This window comes from Furipterus horrens, unplaced genomic scaffold (genome assembly GCF_987537825.1).
Source record: "Furipterus horrens unplaced genomic scaffold, mFurHor1.1.pri manual_scaffold_2, whole genome shotgun sequence".
NCBI lineage: Eukaryota > Metazoa > Chordata > Mammalia > Chiroptera > Furipteridae > Furipterus > Furipterus horrens.
In genome coordinates this window covers 215998407-216024077 of record NW_028327172.1, presented here as the reverse complement: position 1 = coordinate 216024077, position 25671 = coordinate 215998407, and the positions used below count along the sequence as shown (strand labels likewise).

General features: G+C 55.9%; 1 protein-coding gene across 4 annotated transcripts in view; it reads left to right on the top strand.

The window, feature by feature from the left end:
- The first annotated feature begins 205 nt into the window (after positions 1-205).
- Positions 206-25671, top strand: part of AFAP1 (actin filament associated protein 1) — a 96447-nt gene continuing 70981 nt past the window's right edge. For 3 of the 4 annotated variants that reach the window (XM_090267119.1, XM_090267118.1, XM_090267116.1), the window contains exon 1: positions 206-421. The gene's annotated coding sequence lies outside the window, so the exon portion shown is untranslated. Of the gene's footprint in view, positions 422-20152; positions 20235-25671 lie in introns of those variants that run through there. The other variant, XM_090267117.1, reaches the window with a different exon arrangement.

Below are 25671 nucleotides of genomic sequence, written 5' to 3'. Positions count from 1 at the left end.
GGTGGTGGCCAGGGCCGCTGCTCAGTCCGGCCTCTCCGCGGGACCCGCAGCCCCGCCCCCGCAGCCCCGCCCCACCTCCCTTTGTTTGCCTAGGCCCCGCCCACGCCGCGCACCTCTCTCCCCATTGGTCGGGGGGCGGGCCCTGAGCGCCGAGCGCCGCAGGGGGCGGGGCGGAGGGCGCGGGTGGGGCGAGTGCGCCTGCGCGGCGCCCGAGTCCGGCCGTAGCGTCCCGCCGGCTGCTGCTTAGCTGAGCCCGAGTCCGAGGAGCCTTAGACGGCGACGGGTAGAAGCGACGGTGGAGGCGACCCCGCCCCGGGGGTCCTTTGTTGCGGCGGCAGCGGCTCTGCTGGCTGCTCGGTTCCGCTCCACTCGGGCCGGGCGCCGGCGGCAGGAGCGGGCGCTGCCGAGACGGTGGCCTGAGGTGAGGCGGCGGGCGGCCGCGCGGCCGGAGCAGGGGTCCGGGGACCGGGCGGGGATTCCCGGGCGGGCGGCGGCTCCTGGGAAGGCACGGGTCACGGAGCGGGCGGGAGCGGGCGAGGCGCTCGGCCGGGCAGGGGTCCAGGGACCGAGCGAGGGTACCGGGGCCGGAAGGGGGTCTCGGCCGGGCAGGGGTCCCGGGCCGGGAGGGCGGGGGGCCCAGGTCCCTTGTGGGGCAGGGCTCACGGAGCCGGGCGGAGGTCCCGGGACGCGACGGGGGCCCAGGCGGCAGGGAACCCGGGCGGGGCGGGGGCCCCGGGCCTGGTGTGGCAGATCTGAGCGGGGCGCCGCGGGGTCGCTGCTCGAGGTGGCGGCCGCCGCCCTGCGGGTCAGCGGGGCCGGCCCAGGGACGGGGACCGGCCGGGCCGTCGCGAGCCCAGGCGCCCGTATTGTTTGGGCCCGGGGGGCACCGAGGGGGCTGCGACCCCGCGAGGACCGGCGCGCAGGGGTCCCGGGCGCCCTGACAGTCGGTGCACAGTCTCAGCCCCCGAGCCCCCCCCAAGGTGTGGCCGGTTCCGCGCTGCCCGTGTGTCACCGGGGGCGGCTCAGCGCGGGCCCTCGCGGGGAACCCGGACATCCTGAGGTCGGGAGGCTGCCCCCTCCTCCCCGGCCCCCACCCGCCAGGCCGTGACCGGCTCGCTGGGTCTCATGGAGGGTGACCGCGTGGCCCCTCGATCGCGGGGGCTCTGGCCACTCTGAGGGGGGCTCTTTCCTGTCCCCCTCACCGGTTCGCCGAGTGTGTGTCCCCGAGGGTGGCTTTGCGTGGACCCGCGCGCGGCGCCCCAGCCGTCCTGAGCCGGGGGCGCTGCCCGGCCCCTCCCACGTGACCCGCGGGAGTGTGAACCGGCCCTCCCCCGCCCACCCGTGTGCGCGCGCGCGCGCGCGGCGGGCGCGCTCCCTGTGCCGAGGGTCCTGCCGGGGGTCCCCCGGGGTCCCCGGGCCGTCGGGGGCGCCGTCGGCCGGGGCAAGACCGCCCTCCCGCCCTGGTAGTTTCTGTCTCGTTTGCCAAGTGAGCGGCGCCCGGCGGGCCGCACCTCCCGGGACCGGCCTCTCCGCGCGCCCGGGCGGCGGGGCGCGCTCCAGGCGTGGGTCCGCCGCAGCCCCCGCCGCGAGGCCGGACCGCGCTTCCGGGCGTCTGCCGTTGGGATGGGAGGCCAGCGGGCGAGCCAGGTTCCACCGCGGCGCGGCCCCGGAGGGAGGAAACCTCCCAGAATTTGGCGGGCTGGACGCGCGTCCGAAGGAGGAGGACCCACGCCCACGGAGGGAGGCCGGGCTGCCGGTGGGGGGGTCAGGCTTCCGAGCGGCTCGGCCTGCAGCCTGGGGTCGGGCGGCCGGCCCTGCAGGCCCTGAGCTCAGCCGCTGGAATCCGGCGGAGTCGCGCCTCCACCCCGTCGCCAGACCTGAAACACGCCTCCTCTGGCCCGGGACGGTTCGCGTCCCCGGGGGTGCCAAGTCCAAGACAGGAGCTCCCTTCGCGGAGCCGGAAGTCCGGGCCAGGAGCTCTGCGTCCGAACTGGAATTCTTTGTGAGAGGGATGCTGTGTGAATAACGGGGCCCCGGGGTGGGAACGCCCCGGCCGCAGCTGGAGCTGCTGCGAAGGCCAGTCTGAGCCTGCAGGCCCTTCCGGGGTCCCGGCTGTGCGCTTCTCCCAACCACCGTCCACCGCCCGCCCCCGCCCCTCCAGCCGCTTCTCCGTGGGGGACACCTTCTGTCTGGAGCCTTCCCCGCGCGGGGAGCTGTGGCCTTCGGGGACAGGTGCTGAGCCCTCCTGCAGCCTCGTAGGTGCTCTGACGGAGGCGGGCAGAGCGAAATGACGAGTCCTTTTTCCGTACCGCGCATTCAAGTACGGGGCGGGCCCGAAAGTCCGAGTCGTTTTTCCATAAAATAAAAGACACGTTTTTCATTTTCACCAGTAACTTTATTGATTTGGACATTTTGAGAATGCCAGCTGTCTCCCGCGTGGTGGAACGTTGACTGCTCTCAATCAATGTCTCGGTTTATCGCTGTCAGCTTCAGCTGGTCCACCCAGCTGTGGAGCGGCGTCCAGCGAGCAGTCTCCAGCCCGAGACTCCGCAAGCCACCTCTGACACGTTCCATCAGTCACAGCACCTTCCCCGCACACGGCACAGGCCTTTTTTAAATATTTCAGTTGCATTTTTACCTTTTCTGAAATCAGGGGTGGATTAAGGTCAGTTGAGGCCCCGGGAGCAGAAGAAAATATTGGTCCCTTAAAAAAAAAAGAGACAGGGAAAATAAAAATACACGTTAACCATATTTTTAAATAAATAAAAAATATTATGTTCTATTAATGTGTAATTTCCAATCAAATTTGAATATAATATATAATTTAAAGTAGCAAATGCGGTGCTGTCGCTCCGACGGGCGGGGCCCGGGCAGCGTAGCGCGTGTCTAGTGTGCAGCGTTGTCATGAAATAATGGAAATAAGCGAATACAAACACACTATCAGCCTTCACCGCCGCCTGTAAACTTGAATGTAATTAAAACTGCATGTATGAAACCAAACTTGGTGTCATTAGAAAAAAAGTGTCAAGTTGGGGTTTTGCGGGGCCCTTTAGAAGTCGGGGCCCAGGGTGTGCGCCCGGTGCCCCCACCGTTAAATCTGCCTCTCCTTGAAATAATAAAGCATGATATGCTGGAAATGTTACATATTTTCTTCCATCTTCAATATTAAAATGGTTGCGCAAAAACTCACCAATTTTGATTTTTTAAAAACATGCATGCTGATATGACAGCTGTTACAATACCATCTAACAAAATTGTTTTGAATGAAGTTAAAAGACAACTGAACGCTACTAGAGCCATCAACGTTTTGGCCAACCTAATAGTTTGTGTGATTTGGAATCTGTAGTTCCTCAACTCTCCAAAGGGCTTTTAGATTAATATTTGCCATTACTTCCTAGTGTTTGTTGGACAGTGTACTTGATTGGAATTTATTGGGTCTAATTGTAGCTCTTTAGTTAAGTTGCTCTGTTCCGGCAAAGCCACTGCTCCTGGCTTTCAGTTCCTCACTGTCAAAGGTCTTAAACTAGGTAAGAATCTCTCAGCCCTAAACCTTTAATTTTCCCCACTGAATACAGCAGAGGCAAGTTCTCTTAGTGGCAGTGGTCCGAATAGTGGAGATCTTTGAAAACGTCCATCCAAGGTGGACGTTGCTTTCCTTCTTCTCAAAGGGTCTGTGCCTTCTCTCCGAGTGAGGGACCCGAGTCTGCAGTTGGGGTGGAACTTTATGCAACACTTTTCTTTGTCTTGCATACCCTTCAAAGTTATGATTCGCTGGCAGCATCTGTACTGTGGCTAACAGGTTGGGAGACTTCCTTAATGAAGTTGTGCGGTGCAGAACTCTTCCGTGCCGTGTCTTATGAAGTCTGCCTTCTGTGGCTTCTGTATGTCCCGGTCTCTAACGGGGGCTTTAACATGGGGAGTCTGCAATACATGGAATTCAGGGAGCGCCTTGAGTTAGGGGCACGCCGTTTTGTGTAATGGTTTAAAACATAGTTTAAAATAATTACTTGCAAAAAATGCATCATGTGTTAAATGACTTATAAGAGAGATCCAACCGTAAGGAACGTGGTCATTAATCCTTAAGATATTAGTCTCCCTTCCAATGTATCTGTTTAGTAAGATGAGACTTTTCTTAGACCACGTCTGTGTCTCTGCCCTTCTTGTTTGGGTGATGACAGGGATGACAGATAGAGGATGGCTGTTTGGTCAGGTGGTGATGCCACCGAGTTACAGTTCTCCTTAACTCCATAGGGTTTTTGTTAGGGATCTATTTTAGGAGGGGTCTTTAGGAACAGCCGGATGTTCTTTGTGGTTTCCTTAGATTCTATTACTATAATGTTTTCACTGAAGCTTAATGAGGTAATACTTGTTGTGCGCCGAGAGTATATCTGATGGGTAGCAGGCCTGGTTTTTGTGTGGATTAAACGACAAGGGGTCTTTCATGGAAGGGGGTGCCCGCAGATAGGGCAGGGCGAGGTGAACCCTACATTCCGAGCTGTCCTCTTGTTCTTTACTGAAGGGAGAGAGCACACCCTTCTCTTCCCCAAGTGCCAGACAGAGAGCTGGATTCACCCGCTGTAAAGAACTGATGGTGTCTTTTCTTCTTTCTTTCTTTTATTTTTTTAAAGAATATGGTATTCTATAAATCCCCCTTTCCCTTTAAGTATTATTTGCCTGAGAATTAGAAGTTCAAAGATAACTTTTTCTTAAACTGTAAGTCAAAGTCTTCGTGTTAATCACCCTCCCTCACCTGGCCCACATCACCTACCAAATGGTTTTTTCTTCTCTCTTTTCCACTTTAAAGTCCTTATTATATGTGTGTCTGTTATTCAGCCTATCTCAAAATCTTTTGGGGTGTTGATAGGATGTAAATATACATGGTATAGTAAAGCTAACTTACGTTAGTTCTTTTGGACAGGAGACTTGGATTAGAGGTTGGGAGACTGGGCCCTAGTAAGGCTTTTGTTAAGTCCAAGTTCTGCTCTGAACTTCAGTTCGCTCATCTGTAAAGTAGAATTGTTAATAACATCTGTTCTATCTCGCTCAAGAGATTGTCCTGAGGGTAAAGCGAAATCATAAATATAGCGGAATTTTGTAAGTTCTAAAACACTTGTTGCCAAGGAGTTAAATGCTTCATTAACAATTTAATGAATCTGGGTTTTTCTTTAAAACTCCAGATATTTAATATACAGATCTTTAATTTGAGGTGTGTTAGGCAACTTCATTTATGATTGTTTTCTCTTTTTAATTGTTTGATATTTTAGTATTTTGGGGGAACATAAAATTCAGCTTTCAGTTCCTGTTCACCTTTTGTAAACAAGACAGTTGAATATGCACAGTGTAGCCTTTACCTGTCCCTTCAGTTATGTATAGGCCTGTGAACATTCCTTTAATGAAGTCTATTTGCCTGACATTTCAGTTCCTAAGTGACCTCTTCTGAGCTTGGGAAAGGCAGTAGGCAGTCTGAGGTCAGGGTCAGCGAAGCAGCCCTGGTCCCATTTGAAATTCCCAGCAGGCAGCCAGCATCCCTGTGACCTTGACTTTAGCACCGAGGCCTCCTCGGGCCTCCGCTCTGCTCCTCGCTGGGCCCTGTGATGCGGGGTTGTCTCCCATCCACCAGGCATCTGCTTGCTTTCTCTTCTTCGCCACCAGCTGCCACGGGCCTCTGCGCCGGCTCAGCTGTGGGAGGGACACAGAGGCTGAGGGCACAGGCATTGGCCCTCAAAGGATGTCCATGTTGTAGACAGGCCTTTCCATAGGTCATCTGTGACGTGCCCACATACCGGTGCTGTGGTCCGTGCCCTGGACACAGAGGGGGGACTCAGGTGAGGAGCTGGGGCTCACCGTCTGGTGGGAGAGGCCGACCCAGGTGTGACTTCAGTGCGGTGTCATGAGTGCCGCCACAGGCCCGCAGGGGCGCTCGGGGCCGGGCAGGCGCACCAGTCCAGCCTTCTTCATGCTGCGTAGGGTCTCCCAGGCGGCGTGGGCGTCGGCCGGGGGTAAGCTAAAGAGGGGCAGTGAATTACCTGGAACCTGAATTTTGTATGTAGGTGCTCCGGGTGATTTGGAATTCCCCAGGCCTGCGTGTATCAGGACGACTCTGTTCTGCTTTTTTTGGTGGAACATGGCCACCCTGCCTTCTGACCGAGGACGCCGGTTGCCTCTTGGCGAATGTTGACACTGGGACGGGTACTCCGTGGGGTATTTTCATGCATATATCACTGTATGTATTTCCTGTTGCTACTGTGACAAACTGCCACAAACTAGTGACTCAGAACATCACAGGCCTATCATCTCACAGCTCCGTAGGTAGAAGCCTGACTTGGGGCTCACTGGGCACGGGACAAGGTGCTGGCAGGGCCGACCACCGGAGCCGAACGTGGTCCTGGCAGTTGTAGAGGCCTGTCCCCTCACTGGCTGTCAGCGGGGGCCCCGCAGCTCCCACAGCCTCTCTGTGGTCCTTGCACGTAAGCCCCCAGCCCCAGGCCAAGCGAGGACCCTTGACCCTGCTCCTGCCTGCTCTCTGCCTTCCCCATCCGCCACACCTTCTGCTTGGAGAAAGCTCCCGCTCTTAGCAGCCCTTGTGACTAGACCGGGCCCACCTACACAGCCCAGGATGGTCCCCCTGCATAAGGCCTTCTTGCTATATGATGTGACGTAGTCACAGGGTCCAGGCATCAGGACGTGGACACCCAGGGGGCCATTTTCCTGCCTTTCACAGTCCCCAGTGACAACATCCAGTGGGGCTGTTATGGTTTCCCTCAGGTCACAAATACACCAGGGCACCCACCTTTCTGGCAATTTGGCAGCACCCTTAAGATCCCTATTAAATGGCAAAACTGTTCCTCTGACACACTCTGGAGCTGATGGTGGCAGTTCCAGCAGCGAGACTGGTCGGTCAGAAGCAGAGCTCAGCTTTGTGGTTTGGAGCATTCACGTCGTCTGCTCCGACGAGAGGAGCGTGGCCGAGAGGTCGTTCGCGTCGTTATTAGGACAAACACCGTGTGGGGAGTTCGGGAGCTCGCCTCTCCCAGGTGTGCGTGAAGGGCGCTTCCCGGGGTAAAGAGCACATGATTCCTCCGAGGGCGGGAACAGCTGGGCCAGCCCGCGGGACTCGTTCCTGAGTGCGAGAGGGACCGTTTCAAGGCCGAGGCAAAGCCCGATAAACGAAGTCTCCCCTCCGTCCACAGTGAGGGGCGAGGAGTCAGCTGGTGATGCTCAGCCAGCCTCGAAGACAAAGCGTGACCTCATGGGGCCGTGCAGATGTTTTAAGCTCTGATTTGAAATGAACTTCTTGTAAGAAACCCAAACCTACAACCCTAAGGCTTTTAACCTGGCCTCCGGGAATTCACCAGCCATCTGAACTCCTGTGCAAAGGCTTGTGCCTCTGTGCCCACGTGTGTTTGCCGGGAGAGCACGTGGAGCCCTGCCACCCCCCACCCCCCCTGCACCTTCCGAGTTTGGGCTCCAGGAAGTTGAAGAACACACCCCCTAATAGGATCGTCTTGTCAGTCAGGGATCAGGATTTTGTTTAAGAGTTAAATACACATTTTAACAAAGTTATACAGGTGCATTGTTTTAAGAGTCAGAAGTTCTACAGAGCTTAGAAGTGAAAAATGGCAACCACCTTCCCCTCCCCTCTCCACCCCGACTCCGGAGCCGGCCCTTTCCGGGGAGGTAGCCATTTCTCCCAGGTCTCGGGCTTGGGAGGCACCCGCTGTGGAAGAGGATGGCCAGGGCCTTAGCCCGCCCTCCCCCCACCCCCAGCTCCCCTGCCTCTCGGCAGAGTACAGTTAGGTTTTGGTTAGTCAGCAGCACTTATTATGATATGAAACTATTTTGATTGATTTCCTTTTTTAATACTTTTTCCTTTCTCCTGCTTTGTTTTCCTTGTATCTGTCATTTATTCACCCCCCACCCCCCCAAAAAAACATTAAATTTCTTCTCCATATGTTCACATGCATCCGGGAATCATCCATGTTGGCCTTTCCTTAGGCTCATTCTTTGGGAACCTCTCCTGCCCGCTTCTCTCCTGACCAGGTGCTTTCTGGGCCTGCTCACTCACACCTGTCCTCTCCAAGCTGCCCTGTCGCCCCGAGAATGCCCTTCACCCCTCCCTGGGTAAGAACCTCCTTTTCCAGGGGTCACCAGGACTTCCTAAGAAATCATTTTTTTCGAGATCATGTATAATGTTGGAATATCTTACTCTCACTTTTAGTAGCTACTTTGGCTGAGTATAGAGTTCTGGGTTAGAAATCATTTTCCTGCAGAATTTTGAACATAAAACGGGTCAGAAAGTGGAAGTTTGCATCCCTCCTTTTCTGGGGGTAACCACTGTCACAGTTCAGCACGTATTCCAACAACTTCTGTGCGTTATAAATACAGTGTGTGTACATCTACCTTTAATAATCTCTAAAATCAATTCGCTCATTCAAAACATTTCTGTGAAATGCCCCTCTGTGCCAACTCATGTACGTTGTAGAGCAGCCCTCCTGCTGTGACCGTCGTAGGTGAGGAAGCGGAGGCAGAGTTTGGGGGCCTTGTCCAATGTCACACGGGCAGGGAGTGTTGGGGTCGGGGCAGGGCCTGGGCAGTCTGGCTCGGAGCGCGCTCTGGTGACAGCCCATCGAACACTCATGACTGCCTCCCTCGTGGGGGCCTCGTCTGCCCGGAGCTCACTGCCGTTTGTCAGGGTGGCGGCATGAGCTTTCTTTACCCCTTTAAGCCCGACCCTAACTCTTGGGCTTGGGCCAGGCCCTGGGCAGGGCCTCTGGTGGTCCGAATGGGGCGGCTCTTCAGGCCAGCCTCGCTGCTTGGAAGGTAGATGTGGAATTGAGTCATTTTGCTAGAAAAAAAGACCGAGATGGCTGGCCTTGTTCCTCGGGGGTGGAAGAGGAAGAACGAGCCCTCTGTGCAGGCGGGGGCCCTGGACTGCAGGTGGGGGTCTGGGCCAGCAGTGTGCTGGTGGGCAGCCCGCCCCTGTCCCTCTCCCGGGGCCTGTGGGCTGGAGGCGTGCTCCCCACCGCCCTCCCTCCTGCGCGTTCTCACCCCTGGCCCAGATGGTCCCAGAACAACCTTTTTCTGTTTTTAACAAAAGTTCCATTTGACTCTTAAGCATATCTTATCTTTTCTGCTTCTAACAATGTTCCTTTGGGAAGAGGGTGTGAAGAGTGAGAGAATACACTTTTAACAATGTTGCAGATGGAAGCTGTGTTTTTGACTCAAGAGGACAGAAGAATGAGGCCCTGTGGCCGCCCAGCCAGTAAAACACAAGTGGGGGGCTAGCATGAAAAAGTCACCCCCAGGGACGGTCAGAAGGGCCTCAGAACCCCCTGGGGTTGGCCCCAGAGTCTGTAGATGCCCTGGGCGTGGCCCGTCCTGAGGTTAGAAAAGGGAAAGAGGTCTCAGGGTGTCAGTCTGGGCACCAGGTCACCTCTGAATGAAAGGTGACCAGGCCGGGTCCTCGCCCTTTTACTGCCTGCCCCGTATTTTCCCCTGGGGCCAGGCGGGGCCTGAGGAGGTGTTCACGGCTGTCGCGTGCCCAGTATTTGTCAGCTACTATACATACATAGAGAGGCCCTCTTAATACCATCTTACAGGGAAGTGTTTTTATTAAAGACGAAGGTAGGATCTTAGAGATGATTTTTTAAAAGTTGTTCCAGGTCACAAAATTATAGGGGGGAAATGAAATACTTAAACTAGGAATTTGACTTCAAAGTCCTTGATCTTTCCTGAACACTTGGTCCCTTCCCTGCACGGTGGGGGAGTGGCGAAGAACTCAAGTCAGTGGGTTTTGTGGGAAGAGGGCGTGGGGGGTGCGGGCAGGGAGGGGTGGTCTCTCCAGGCTTGGAATCTGCCTCGTGGAGCTTCTAAATTATGGACTGGCCACCTGGAGGGATGCGCCTGGTTTCAGACTTTTTCTCTGTGGGACTAGACAGACCGGCCACATGAGAAGGGCAAAAGCTGTTTATTCAGAGTTTAAGGTTTGGTGGAGACCCCAAGGCGGGCGGAGGAGTGGCAGAGCTTCCTCGTGGAGGACAGGGGCCCAGGGGCCCCCTGATGGCGCTCCTGGAAGGGGGCGTCCCAGGCGCCTGGCCAGGGGAGCAGGGTTGGCCTTCTTAGGTTGGTACTAAGTTGGAAGTGGGGCAGAGTCAGGGCGGCTGTCGGCTACTGACCCAGTCCTGGCCGACTGTCACAGAAGTGATTGTTCAGCTGCCTGGGTGTCGCTGGGGGCAGCAGGCTGGCTTCTCCCTCACGTCTGACTCGGGGCGGGCGGCTGGCTGCAGGCTGGGGGCCACAGCTCTGTCTTATGGGTGCTCTGGCCGTTGTCTGGCTGCAGACTCTGTCTCTCATCCCCCTGTTGTTGGTAAAAGTAATAAATTGCAAACTAGGTAAGTTGTGAATTATCTAGATGGTGTCTGTCCCCTGGGAGAAGTTTTCCACATTGATGTTAGGGTGTCAACGGCTGGTCCATTGACCCCGGAGATTTAAACCAGGACAGGGTCAGCGGGGTTGCCTGGTGTCGTGACGTTTTCGCCCGTCACGCACATCGGTTTCACGCACTGCCGGCTCTTCGTCACCCTGTCTGTGGTTGACCCGGGCGCCTGCACACCTCACCTTCTGCGCATTTCCCGGAGTGTGAGTCTAGCTGCCCCTGCAGTCAGCGAAGTGTGTTTTTGCCACCGTTGCTGGCGCTAAGGTATTGCCTGTGGGACTTGCACACGGGAAGGTCTCCAGAAGTCTGCTGCTCAGCCACGGGTTTGACAGACGACCGGGGACGCACAGAGGCGCTCTAGCTCTCTCCATGGCAAAGCCAGGAGTGAGGTCGGGGCCCTTTCCGCTGCAGCGTGGTCGAAGGAAAGGCGAAATGTGTGGTCTGAAATAAACTCTTTGATAACTGACTTATTTATCTGTGCTTCTGCCTCTTGCTATCACAGAAATTTAATATTGGCCTGTATCATACATGTGAAAAGTATTGATTTGTTTACATACAGGGTACATTTTTTCCTACTCATTCAGGTGTTGTTTCAACATGGTCAAAAGGTCCTAGTTATGGACTGAATTGTGTCCCCGTCCCCTCATTGTTCACACCCTCGCAGCTGCGGGTTGTCAGGGAGTAGCCTCCTCACCTCTCCTTTTCCTCTCAGTCTGTTTCTCTCTCCAGCTGAAATCCTGCTTTTAGCATTCCACGTCTGTTCAGACTCAGTGGTTTTCCATTGTTAAGATGTAGTGCAGGTTCCTTGGCTTGGCCTTCAAGGCCTTCATGATCAGTCTCCTCGTTTGGGTTTCCTTGTCTTATTGTTGTTAACCTCACATGCCGGCTCCTTCCTCAAGCCCCTCTGGGCCCGGCCTGGGAGCCGACTTAGAATCTGGCACTTCCCCATGAGCCTGTGGGGCTCTCCGTTGGAAATGCCATCACCCTGCCCCCGCCTCCTCAAGTCTAGCCGTCCTTCCAGGCTCGAGGGCGTCCCCTGCAGCCGGGACCCCTCCCCTGACACCCACCTTCCGGCAGTTTTCCTTCCCGTGGGCTTAGCACAGTGGTCCTGTGGGTTAGGTGTTATTAGCCGCCTTACGGCCTTTATAGCTGGGTCAGAATATTTACTTAGTCGTGCACTTTGAATGTAATTAAGCAACGGGGCACCAGTCCGAAGGCCCTAGAGCGGAAGGTCCCGCCCGTCGCTGGCCCTGCCCTGTGATGGCCGGGCCTGTCTCCGTTGAGCCTTTGCAGGGCGTTCTGTGCGTGGTCGCGCGTCCGCGGACACTCGTGTCCTTCTGGTCAGAGTGCGGTCGGCAGAGCGGGCACATTGTTCTCTGCGGGTTTCCTGCGCGGGCCCGCAGGGGTGCGCTGCTGGGGTGCCTGGAGGCGCAGCGGTTGGATCACAGGGAGCGCCCTCAAATCTGGACTGGCAGTGCGGGCTCCCTCCCGTGGGGGCGCTGGGTTCCCTCACTTTGAACGTGGAAGGGGCCTGTCTCCTTTCTGTTTGGTTCCTCGCCCTTGGGCAGGACGTGCTCACTGAGTTAGAGGGGACGGGAGGGAGGGGGAGAGAGGGGGTGTCAGCGTGAGAGAGAAACAGCGGCCGGTTGCCTCTGCTGGGCGCCCCACCCAGGGGCCGTCCTGGGACCCAGGCCTGTGCCGACTGGGAATCGAACCCGTGACCTTTTGGTTTGCGGGGTGACACTCCAACCAGCTGCGCCGCACCAGCCAGGGCGGTGGCCTATTTTCTACACCCGTGCCAGTGTAGTGTGTCCCTAAGTGTGGTGTTCTTCCCCAGCCTTACAGACGGGCTAAAGAATGCTCCTGCTGTAAAGACGAGGGAACTGAAGCTAAGAGAGACGAGGTAGGTTAGTTGCCTGGTCTCACAGTAGACGGTTAAGCTACAACCTGAACTCAGTCTTCTAATTTCAGAATTTGTTTTCTTCGGAGGCAAGCTGGTATAAAATATATATTGTCTCTGACAAGTTAATAATTAGGTACTACTTAGTTCCTCTCCTGGATTATAAGCCTTATTTTGTGTGTGTGGGAAGGAAGTTTGAGATTTAGAGAACTTTTTGCTGAGAGTCATTCTTGAAAAGGCAAGGCAGATATCTCTGCTTTTTAATCTTAAACTTATCTAAGCTCTCTCGACTTTTTAAACCTTTTGATACAGAGATTTAATTAAGGGGGGAGTGCAAGCACTTTGTCTTAGGATTGCAATTTTCTTGGTAAGGAAAGGGAGGGAATTTTGTTAGTAACCTTTTTAATTAGAGAAATTAAAATATAATTATAAGTAACTGTGTTTAGCTAATTATATTTTCTATATGATTTAGAAGATTGGTTGGGGAAGCAAGTATAGTTCAGAAATTAAATTTGCTTCCTTGTTAATTAAAACTATCTCTCCTTCTTTCCTTTACCCATTATAGTGACAGTATAAAAATGTGGATAAAGCCACTGGGTTTAGCTGTCATTTGGAGAAGGATGAGTCCCTAACATGAGATTGCCAAATTTAGTCCAAAAAGACTATGAACAGAAATTTGGATATTGTCAAGCTTCCCAGATCTATGAATTGAATGGTACAATTCATGTGTTAAGTGTGTCTATAAACTTATGACATGGGAATCAAATAGCACTGTAAGAAAACCTTCCCGACCCATTTCTGAGGGCCTTCTCCTTCCGCAGACGGGGACGTCCGGCATTCCCTCTGAAAGTGTGTGTGCACCCCCTGTCGCTCTGTGTTCGGTGACCGAGTCGGGTGCTGTGCCTCTACTTTGAACTTGCTCATCAGTCTTAGCCTTTCCACTCAGGCAGGTTTGGTTTCGTTTGGGACACTGGGCCAGCGATGCCCTGTGTGAGTTCCCCTTCCTCTGTCCACCAGGTTCGCTTCCTGATGGACGATCTTAATGTCTCCCTGGGCCCTGCTGTGTTCCTAACGGCGTGGGTTCCGGCCTCCGGGCGGGCGGCTCCGGGCGCGCTACCCTCAGCCCCTAGCAGTGCATATTTTCAAGGCAAGCAAAACACACCCCAGTTTTATGGGGCTGCATACCAGCATTCTTTGGGGAGTCAGGAGACCTGGCTCTGCCCTGCTTAGAGCAATAACTCGTGGAGCTACCCAGGCAGGCACGTCCGTTCCCCGGTCCAAGTAGAACAGTGGATGGGATGTTTTCTAAGCGGCCGTCCAGCCTGGTCATTCCCGGACCTGTTCTCTGCACGGGGCCAAGTGCGGTGGAGCCGACTAACGAAGGCGCATTCGCGCCCACCAGGGAATCCCAGTCCACACTCAGGCCGGAGGGCGGCTCACAGCCCGGGGCCGGTGTACAGGCCGGAAGAGCTGGTGGTTCCGCCTCCCCGGGGTGGCTGTGATCTGAGCCAGGAGGAGGGAGAAAGGCACGAGGCTGCTTAGAAAACTCCCAGTCGCTGAGCCTCAGGTTCCCACGGAGCGAGGACAGAGGGCTGGTGGTCTGTGTTTGCTGAACAGTGCTGTGGTTCACCTGTGCGCGCCCAGCCCACACTCAACCTTAGTTCATCCTGTTTAGCTTCTGTTTCTACCTTCCTGATGCACCTGCTTGTTTCTGCAGAGAAGCTGCAGGGAGGTCCTTTGAAACACTTGCCAGGGAGAATCGATGCTCACTGGGACCCGTTCCAGCGGTGCTGCAGACAGAAGGCTAAGGTGAGTGCTCCTGTCCTCTCTGCCCGTGCGGGAGCCATGATGAGTCTGGGCGTGTTTGCTTCCAGAGCTTTCCAAGTGCACTTACAAATCCGTATGTGTCCTTTGGGGGTATTTTTAAAAACAAAGTAGTGAGTACTTGACGGTTCCGTGTTCTCCCACCCTCGATGGGGTACCCCGTCACATGTTGCCTCAGGACCGCAGGGTGACGGCAGCTCACGCACATGCTCGTTCTCTGAGTGCATGCCGGGCCCTGGGGCAGAGCTCGGTATGTGAACTGGGTCTTAGGGTTTCCACCAAACCCATGGGCGAATACTGTTATTTTAACGCGTCCCAAATGATAAAACGGTGGTAGACAGAAGCTGAGCTACTTCCTCAAGCTCATGGCATTATTTCCGAAAGAGAAACGCATTAAAGAAAACTTGTTAAATTCAGGTCATTTGCATTCACTCATTTCAGGACATATTTCCTGGATGCACTCTGTGTGTTGGGTGCTGCCCCGGAGCTTTTCCTGAAAGTGTGTGTGGGATGGGGGTGAAGAAGGGATGGTCCACGGCCACTGATCCCCGCCCAACCTGGAGGTCGGACCTGGGGGAGACGGGGCCGGAGAGGGGGTCTCTGCACAGTACGGCCATCCATTTTCACTATAGTCTGGCCCTAGGTCCTGTTCCTGTAAACGCACTTTTCACAGACACTTGGCTTTGATTTTTATGATGGCACACCCGAGACTGACTGTTATGTCACACTGCCCGCGTCGTGGCCTGGAAGGTCAGTGCTGACGCCTGCTGTCACCCCCCACCCTGTGGGCGAGAGTCACCCTGGGACTGGAGCGCCTGGCCCACATGCAGCAAGGGGGCCCCTCATAGTAGGTGGGTTTGCTGCTGGTTGTGGGATGGGTCAGACTTTCCTGCCATTGCCCACTTGGACGAAACATTACCATGCATCTTTGGGTTTTGCTGGGGGATTTTGGGGGTTAGAGCAGGGCCTGGGAGTTTGTCGGTCGAGATGTGTGTTACACACGGACAGTCAGAGAACTTCATGACACGTGGGGAGAAATAGCGCGGAGTGTCGTGCGCCTGGGTGCTGGAGGGGCCCGTCACTGGGTCGTAAACATGGGACCCAGCACAACGCACTGGGTCTCTGCTACGTGCTTTCTCTGCCCTTCGGGCAAGTTTTATCTGGGTGTCTCCTGGACAGAAAGCATGACATCAGCTTTGCCACCAAGTATTTATAGCAGTGGTACTTCCTACGTGGGTCACTTTTGTGCTGTGGTTTCTTAGGAAAATTGTAGCTCTCCTGCCCAGAGCGCTCCACCCACTTCAAGGTGCAGGAGTGTGTGGGCACCTTCAGGGACCTTGAGCTAACGGGGTGGCAGCCGGTGGGAAGGGCGCTCTCTGTCCTGCATCAGATGGCCCTGGGTGCAGGGGGCCCCCCTGAGGGCTGGGCTGGCCTGGCCTGCGGGCTCTGCTGCTCTGCCTCCTCTTCCTCCTCCTCCTCCTCCTCCTCTTCACCCCCCTTTTAGGAACATTTCTTATTGAAAACTGAGCAAATATTTTGGGAACCGCTGCTCGTTAGTGGGGGGCCCCAGTGTGCTGAGGCCACTGGTGGCCCTCTCCGATGACTGATGAGGCCAAGTGGTGTGGGGACCTCCCAAAGTCGCACGGCTGGGCAGTGGCAGTGGCAGAGGAGAGCCCCGCACAGACCGTGGGAGTCGGCCAGACGTCTGGTTCCAGCCGGGCCCCTGACTCCTGAGGCTGCACACCACTCTGGGCTGGAAAGGCCCTCACGTGGCCACCTCTTCACATCTTTGTCTCGACCCTAGACGTTTGTTTGAATGAAACTATCCTGCCCTCCGCACATGTGAAGTCTTTGCACGTTTGAGTTTCAGTCTTGCATTTTATAATCACACGTGAGGCTTGCTTTAGAGAAAAACATTTGTCATCCTGCCCCAGGGACTGACAGCACTGACTTCCCCTACAGGAAGTAAAATCCCAATTAATAGATACACTTGCTAATTCTTTCTCTTATTGTACAGTTTAGTTGTCAGGCTTTGTTGAGAGCTGCATTTTCAGACTTTCTAGCTGGACGTCTATGTTGCCCAGTATGTGACTGGACTGGAAGGTCCCCAGAACAGGCTGGTGAGGCACTAGCACAGGTTTTGTCCCGTTCCCACGTGGAGCTGGGTCCCGGAGACGCTGGATAGCCACCACCCCCGGGCGCCCAGTGAACCGGCCTCACCTCCCACCCTACACACAAATGAGCTCAAGTGGACCGCGGGCCGGAATGCAGGGCTGTGAGGCGCTGAGATTTGGGGCAGACCAAGCATTCTTACTCACATTCAACACCGGAAGTGCGGTCCGTAAGAGGAAAAACTGAGCAATTGGACTTCATCAAAATTAAAAGCATTTGCTTTGCCGAAGACTCTGTTCAGAGGATGAAAAGCCAAGCTACAGACTGGGAGAAAACATTTACAGACCGTCGGCAGCCGTCCATCTCGAGAGACGATGGTGTAGCTTCTTAAGAGTCTATCTGCACCGCCGAGAATGGCTGTGCAGTCCGACTCGGGAGTGACACGGTATCTGTCTCCTCCCATGTTGGATCAACATCTTGCGATGACGCTGGAGTGTCCTCTCCAGTGAAGCTGAAGCTACAGAGCCTGGGCAGGGTGATATGGAGGGTCTGCTGTTGCCCATGCAGTGGACCCCCCCTCTCTTCACAGCTGAAGGATCCAAGGGAAAGACGGAGTCAATACAGCTTGGGTTCAGGTGCGCCGCAGGAGTTGCCGGTGTTGACTACAACGTCAAACCGCCTTAGGGACTCCGGCTCCGGATTTTCTGTCGGGGTTTACTCCCTTAGCCTTTCCCCTGAAGAGGTATGCCGCAAGGCAGCGGAGGTTTTTTGGAATCAGAGTTTTCCTTCTCTGATGTGCCCATATATTTGTGCCCATATATTTGACTGGTTATTTTGATCTCCTCTTTTGTAACTTATCTGATCAAGTTTTTTGCCCATATTTCTATTGGGTTGTTGCCTTTCCTTTTTAAAATTGATTTGTGAGAGTTCTTTGTATGTTTTGGACATGTGTTCAAAACATACAGCTCTCTGTTAACCTGCTCAGGCAGCCTTACTAGTTCAGATATCCTTCCTTTGATTTAATGGCCCTAGGGACTAAATTACTATGTTCTTATTGTAGTACCTCAACAAATATAAAAGGAGTGGAGGTATTATAGCTCTCTATTGTGAGAAGATAGGGAGGTATATGTATTTTATTCATGCATTTATTTATTCATTTTACAAAGCTTTTTGAACACATTTATTAAGCATTTAATTATTTACAGACCACAAATGTGAAAAAGGACTAGGATCTAAAATAAATGAAAAACTCTCAAAATTCAACAGTAAAGCCAACAACTGAGACTGAAAACGGGTGAGAGACTTGGAGAGACACCTCACTGAAGAGGAAGCACGGCGCTCAGCATGGTCGGCCGCTGGGGAAGCGCAAGTTCAACCACATGCCTATCAGGGTGGCTGAGTGGAAGATAGTGATGGCCCCAGTGCTGGCGGGGACACTGGGCCCCTCGTGCGGGGCTGGTGGGAATATTACCTGGAACAGCCACTCTGGAGAAGCTGGCAGTTTCTTAAAAACAACGAAACCTACAGCTCCCATAGGACGCAGGAGTGACCCTCCTGGGCGTCTGTCCCAGAGACACAAAGACCTATGTTCACACAGAAACCTGGGCATGAGCACTCCTAGCAGCTTTATTCCGAAGAGCCAGGCATTGGACACAGCCCAGATGTCCTCCAGGGGTGACTGATGCCACACCAGGGCCTACCCACCCTGGGAGCCCTGCCCCGCCATAGGAAGGGGCAGCCTGCTGGGACACGCCACACCTGGGAGCGCCTCCAGGGACCCGACCGAGGCCAGAGGTGCGGTGCGCAGCGCTGACACCGAGTCTGACTGCGTGCAGGACATTCCGCTTTTTCCTCTGGGCTGCAGGGCTTGTCGACATAGAAGCATGCAAACCCGTAGAGTTCCTGTAAGAGCCTGTCTGAGCCCACGCTGATGGTACAGCCAGGCACACAGGTAACTGCTGTAAAAGTCACCCCGACGCCCCGCTTCAGGTGTGAGCATAAGTGTGAAAGGGCAGCGCTTCCTTCAGCGCACGTTGGGTTGCTCCCCTGTCTGGGGACTGTCCTGGTGGTGATTACCCTCCTGTGACTTCGGGGAGCCCGAGCTCTGAGAAGCTGGGTGACTTGACTGAGGTCAAGGGCTGAACTGGTGGCCAGCACAGACCTGGCTGCTGGGCATGGGGACCCTCCTGACCCCTTGTCTGGAGCCAGCCCTGCCTCCTTTCCTTCCTGGTCCCTTGGAGGAGTGGTTCATTCTCAAAGTGTGAGTCAGGGCCAGCCTTTCGCTGTCGCAGGTTCGCTGTGGCTTTAACTCTGTGTTCAGATGAACCCTCGGGTCGGCTCTGTGGATGCTCTGCAGCCCGAGGCCACGTGCCTTCCCAGTGGTCGTGAGCGGGGACTGGCGCTCACTCGCTCACAGAAAACGCGGGGGCGCTTCAGCCGCCGCTCCCGCCGCTCCTTCCCCACTGATTCCGGCTGTGCTCCCGGGCTGCCCGGCCCGTGTTTAACGCGGCCTCTGGGCTCCGTTCTGAGCTCCGTGTTGCTTAGCGTGGCTCTGAGCGTTCAGCAGAGCTTCTTGCACGTCCAGGTGCTCGGATACTCGACTGGGTAAGGGAGGCAGTGAGCTACCTCGTGGGTGACCACCCGGCGTCTGTCCCAGGCCGGGGCCCCCGGCCGCGTCTGCCGAGTCAGCACTGCCCCCTTCCCCTCCTGTCGTCCACAACTGTCTCCTAAGTGCCTCGGGCCGCCGGAGCACTTCGGGGGCACGGCGCTGCCCCTGCAGCTCTGGGGACGGTCGCGGCCCTGGGGACCACCGGCCCGGTGCTGGTTCTAGGGTCAGAGGCCTGTGCCCCAGCTCCAGTGTTAGCTGGTGTCCTTGCTGAGGCCCCTCTCTGTGAGTTTTGGTCTCGTCCTCTGAGACGTGGGCACAACCAAGTGACTCAGCCCAGCACCGCGGCTGCCAGGAGGTGCCATGGGACAGACGTGTGGGGAAAGCTTCGTAAAGCCTCGCATGCGGGAGGGGTGACGCCGTCACAGGAGCAGCCTTTCTGGGGCTATTGTAGAAAACTCTTAAAACACACCTGCTGACCTGCATTGCCTCACCTGTGAGGGGGCAGGGGAGACCCAGCACGGTGCGGCTCCCAGATCTGTCAGAGTTTGAGATGCCCAGGAACAGCCCCTCCCCCACCCCTGAGCCTAGAAAGCAGGAGGCTCCTTCCTGTCCATATTTGGTGGCGTTGTCCCAGTGCTGTAGGGACGGGACTGCGCGTGAGCGGCGGCGGGGAGCGCAGGCCCCTGCTGACTGGGCAGTCCGTGTCCCACGGGAGGGAGGGTAGCGAGTCATTCCAGGGGAGCTTGCCAACGCCTTTCCTACCCCAGCTGCTCACACAAGTGACCAGCATACCAAGTAACAGATCTGCTAGACAGATGGACTAGATTTGTCCAGGACGTTTATGGCTTTTGTGGCCTCAAAACAGCCTGAGACAGAGCGGCCAGGGCGTCTAGCTTTCTGGGGGGTGCGGGTCAGCCAGGGGCTGGGGCTGGGCACAGGGGGTGTTCCTTCCCTGCTGTAGCCGGGGTCACCTCCCTCTGCGACAGAATGACCTGCAGCACCACGCTTCTCTGAGGAGTAGATGAGACGGTGTCACAGCTGATGTGGCAACTCAGGGGGCTGGGTTACGAACGCTGGAATCAGGGGCGGCGAGGGGCACTGACATCCAGAGGCCACTTCAGATACTTGCGGACGAGTGGGGGCAGGAAGGAAAGGAGGGAGGGAGGCTGGGAGGGAGCGAGTGTACTGTCCTGGCCTCCGCCGGGGCAGGGTGCTGGCGGAGCCCTCCGCTTTCACTTTTGATTCTTCATGGGAAAAGGGTTGAGGGCAGAAATTCCTTTTTCTCACTGTCAGAACCAGGAGCTGGAGGTAACCTGTCTTCCGGACTTGACCCTCTCATTGACCTGTTCGCCAAAGTAAGACCAGAGAGGAGGGCCTGGCCTCGGTGACCTTGCTCATTGGCAGCTCGGGGCAGGACTGGAGTCCCCAGAGCCTCGCCCCGCAGCAGAGCCCTGCTTTCTGGACTGGGCGGCTTTTCTATGTTCGTCCTTGATGCACAGGACACGTCAAAGGCGGCTGTGCACCCTTCAGCGAAGGGGGCTCTCGGGGTGGCAAGTGGGCCAGACCTGGGTGTTTTCCTCATGCAGCCCCATGGCTCAGAGCTAATCCCGGGCCTCTGACGGGGAGGCAAAGGAAGTCGTTTTGTATGTAAACTGCCAGAGTGGTTTTTCACCTGGGGGTGGTTTGGTTTGCACTGGAACGAAGGTCTGACGCTGGATCCTTGGTCCGGAAAGCAGAATGGTAAACACGTCACGGCGGGCAGGGCTGGCTTGTCTCCCTCAGCCTGCATCCCTCGTGCTCAGTTAGCATGTCAGCAAGTGTCTGGTGAGCGGAGCCCGCGTGGGAGCGTCGGGAACGGTGGTCTGGAGCCCTACTGCGCGGGGGGCTTTCCGAAAGCCCACATGCCCGCACCACGCCCCCGGCCCGGCTTCTCTGGGAAGGCAGTCTGGCCGTCAGCAGGGTGGGAAAGCACCCCAGTGACTGTGATGGGCGCGAAGGTGGGCGCGCGTGTCCACGGCGGGCGGGCAGCCCCAGGTGACGCAGTGTCTCCTGCTCTCGGCGCTGGGGCTGGGAGATGAGAGAGTAGGTGCAAAGACATGTGGGGGTGACATTAACGCCACATCCTGCTCACGTCCCCCGAGGGAATTTACGGGTTACTCAGCTAGTCTGCTTTTCCTTCACGGAACGCTGACGTCAGTTCATTAGGTAGGACTGCAGTTCGTCCAGGTTGGTCTGAGGTCTGACGTGCTCTGGACCCGTCCATACGCGGACCTCGTTCAGGGGCCGTGGGGTCGGGCCTGTCCGGGCTTTGCTGACTAGCTCTGTGAGTGTGGGCAAGTTTTAAAACTGGGCAAAGCTGACTCCATGTGTAAAACAGGACAACAGGCGCCATCATGGTCTCGCGATGGTTCTGAGGTTTAGGTGTCAATGCATCTAGAAGTGCTGAGCTTGGTGCCGGTGCCCCGCACATGGTGAGTGCTCCCCAGGGCGCCGTCACTGCGTCATAGTCATGAATTTTCATGGGAATGTGCAGAACTTTGGTACGTTTGCGGAAGAAGCTCCGTCGATAGCCCTTGAACCCGGATTTCTGTGGTTTGAGCCGGCAGGGTTGCTGCACCACTGAATACGGACCTCTTGAGCACCTCGACCTGCAAACGCAGGGAGCCGAGGGGCCCATCTTGTACCTAGAACCCTGCCCCTTAAAGCTGACTGGAGTCTGTGGGAGCGCACAGTCCTGGGGCTTTACTTGTTTCTGACCTTGGACCTTCTACGCGACTTCTGGCACCAGAGGCGCCAGCGTCCCTCGGGGGTGTGCGCTTACTCTGCGGGAGCTCCGAGGTGGCCTTCCCTGCCGGCTTCCCCTGGTTGCCGGGGCTTTTTCTCCTCAGTGCTCATGAGCCTAATGTATGTGTGTGTGTGTTTCCATCTGTTCCTCACGAGCTTCTGTCTGGACAAGGACTTGTTCTTGTCACCGCACTGCGAGGTCCTCTGCGCTTTGCAATATTGGTGCTCGCTCAGCACTCAGCAAATGGTACTCTAGCAGGACACGGGGTACACCCGCAATGAAGGTTTATGCGGCATCGGCCCAGTGTAGTAAGTCAGTTTGTTGGTGCAAGCTTAAAATGTTTTAGTGCTAACTTAGTTCCATGATTCTTTATTGAGTGTCTCATTGGCTAGGCACTGAGGACAGGAAGGTGGTATTCTGTGATCCCTGCCCTGCTGGACATGCAGCCTAGTGGGTGGACAGACATGTGGACACGTAGCCATACGTAACTGCTAAGTATCAAGAATAAAGCGGCACTCAGTACACCTGGAGCCTGGCGCAGGGATTGTGTTCGGTGACCACCGGCGACCACCGGCGACCGTCAGAGCATCACCAGAGTCACTGTTGACATAGCCCCGCTTGTGTGTTTCACAGGACGTGCCGCCTCTGAGCCAGGTGCCGCATTCACTCTGGAGCGCTTTCGTGTGGATCGGAGGGCATTGGCCTGGGCCTCAGTTTTCTCTTCTCCTTCTGGGAGCAGAGGTCGGTGAGGAGGCTTGGTTTTGGCTCTGTCACTAGTCTGGGCATGCGGTCTCTCGGCTGTCAAGGGCGCTGGGCCATCTGTGTGTGGAGGCCTCGCTGAGTGCTGACTTGAGACCCGTCATCTCCTCCCATCTTCCTTGGGGGCGGAGGAGGAACCCCGCTCGTAAGTGGGCCTGGTCTGCCTGCAGTTGCGGGGACGTGGCAGCTTCCTGGGGAAGGGTCATCTCTGGTGAGCCAGGGAGAGGTGTTGGCCGCGTGGTGCTCAGTGTGGGGCGCACACAGCCGTGTCTGCTCTCCTCGAAGGGGCCGGGGAGCTGGTGCACGCCGGCCACTGTGCACTTGTGTTTCGGAAAGTTGCAGTTAACGTGTCATTTAGTGGACGCTTGGTACCATTTGAATACTTCTGGGGGGTAGGGTTTAATGCCTCAGTTACTTGTGAATACCACCGCCATGAAATTTCCTGCGTTTGCTCAGAGGGAGATAGGACTGGTCCATGGAGAACTTTGCAAGCTCCCCACGTGCAGATCAGAGCCTTGTTAACATCGTCTCGTGGTACCTGGAGTTCAAGTCCTCATTTTACAGAAATTACCTCCACTGTTAAAGTCTCCCCTGTGGCCACACATGGGTCTGAGAACGCTATAGATATTAACTCGCTGAGTTCTCACTACAACCCCATGAGCATGCCCCCCTAGTCTCATGGTCCCCATCTGTCCAATAAGGAAACTGAGGCATAGAGAAGTTGGGAGACCCAGCCAAAGTCACAGACCTCGTGAGCGGGAGCTCTGGAGTGCCACCCAGCCTGTGTCCCGGGGCCAGTCCCTCAGCCCCCGCACCGTGTTTGCCGACTTCCTCCGGTGGCGGCGGCCCTCTGAGCCCTGCATGGTGGCATCTGCTGCGGCCTCCGCCGTGTCCCCAGCGCCTGGCATGGTGCCTAGCACGGAGTAAGCATGTGTTGGACGGTTCTGTGAGGATTCTTGAATTTTAATGTCTCATCTCTAAACACAATTCTTACACATCCATGTTCTCATCGGACTGGCAGCTGTGAGGGGTAGTCTGTTCTGTCCCTCTGGAGGTAAGGAAAGGTCACCAAACGAATGATGATGTAGGGCAGATTCATAGATCCAGCTCTGGGCTCTGTATCCCAAGTCCTGATAGTTCTGGTTCTTCTGCAGTTCTGTGCTTCAGTGAGGGGTCAGCAGAAGGGAGCGCAGGTGAGAAGGGTTTGTGACCCTCAGGTCCAGTGGGATTAAAAAAATTAAATTGTGTTGACACCTAGAATTATTAAGCTGTCAACTGGGGGTCCTCAGAGCAGAAATCTGTGTATTGAAACAAAACCTTCCCGCTCGTGACCATCTCAGAGGTCAAGTTTGACCATTTGTAATTGATTTGATAGGGGTTTGTTTTCTTGGGGGGACAGGATTGGGACTCTTAATGACACCAGCGGAGGCTTTGTCCATTCTTTTGCCCTTAGCTTGCCACCCCCACGGCTCCTCCGTCCCGGCAGGCTCTCCTGCTCTGCCCCTCGCGTCAGCTGGTGCCGCTCTCTGGGGCAGGTCTTCTTAAGTCGTCTCTGGACATCAGACAAGTTGCCATTTCCTCTATGTAATCGGAAAATTGATATCATATAGACAAAACAGTAAACAGGGCTTTCAGAAGAGTGTGGCATTTCTCCCTGATTAAAAAGGAAATGCATGTTCAGTTAGCACACTTGGAAATAAAAGAGGACGAAGAAGGAAGTCAGCATCACGCGCAAATACCCACTGTTAGCTTTTGGGCTTGTGCAGTGGGGTGTGGGCACAGCAGCCTGCCTGCCGCGCTCGGATGGCCCGCGGATGGGGCTGCCCTGGGCTGGAGCCTGGGAACTCGGGTGTCGGGAGGGGTCCCCACCTGGACTGACGAGAGCAGCTCACGGGGCCTGTGCTGTCTGTGCAGACAGTGGGGTTTATGCCTAAACACCTGCTTTCCGCCTGGGAGTCTGGAGTTCGGTACCTGCCAGGCAGAGGGAACCCGTGTGCCCGGCCCCCAGTCAGACTCCGGGCCCTGAGTCTCTAGTGGACGTCACTCCGCAAGTGTTGCCACAGCTCAGGGCTGGGGGCAGTAAGTGTGGCCCCCGCGACTTCCTGGGAGAGGACTCTGGAGGCTGGAGCCTGCTGTCCTGTGGCCTTCGCCCCACGTGCCTTTTCCCTTTGCTGATTCTGCTTTGTCCCTTTTCCCTGTAATACGTCATGGCTGTGCGTGGGCGTGGGGCCGGGTCCCGTGAGCCTCCCGGTGAGCTATGGAATCTGGGGGTGGTCTTGGGGCCCCCGACAAGGGCCTATTCCTTCTGTTTTTCTAAACATAAATAAATACATCGATATTCTTCATAAAATGGGTTTTATATCTTTCTGAGATCTCTTTCACTCAACAAATATCAGTATTTGTCCTATCAAATATTCTTTCAAAACATTCTTAAGTTTTTCACATTGTATCTCATGTTTATGAAACGCTGGATGTTTGAGTTGTACAGTTTGTGCTGCCGTTACAGGTGTTTGGAGGCGTGGTTGCACCTCCAATCATTTCTTCGGGTCGGGTGTTCTTGGGGTGAGGGGTGGAGAGGTCTGACCCGATGTGTGACCGCTCTGTCCCTCAGAGAGGGGGCTCCACTGATGCTCCTCAGCAACGCGTGGGCGTAGCCAGCTCACCAAATCCTCGCCAAGGCTAAGTGTGCTCATTTGAAGGAACTGTGTGTCGCGTTGGTAAGTGGTGGGGGTGTCGTTCTGCTTTGCCTTTCTGAGGACTGTGAGGTGGGTGATTTGGCGTGTGTTCCCCGGCCGTTTCTCCTTCCGAATTCGTGTTTTGCCTCCTGCCCCGTGTCTCACCCCTGCTCTGGGCTGGGGGCAGGCTCTGGGGTGTTGTGCTGCCTGCGGTGCCCGCCCAGACCTGACGTGGGCCGCGGCAGGTGCTCCCGCCGTGGGCGTGGGGCCGCGGGGCGGGGCGTCTGGGCGACAGCGTGCGTGTCTCCCTCAGGACGCTGCCGTGTGTTTCCCCTGGAACGGGAGGCCCCACAGCATGAAACCTTAGTGCGTGAATGAGCCTCCGTAACTCCAGAAGCAGCTGGGAGACGGCAGTGCGGACACAGGGGAGAACGGGGCCCCTGCAGGTGGGGCCTGGGGAGGCAGGTGTCGCTGCGCAGGGCAGGGCCGAGGTGGCCGGCGCTGCAGCCGCAGAGTGCCCACCTCCCTGTGTGCCGCTCGGGACACAGACCACCCAGCCAAGTGTCCACTTTC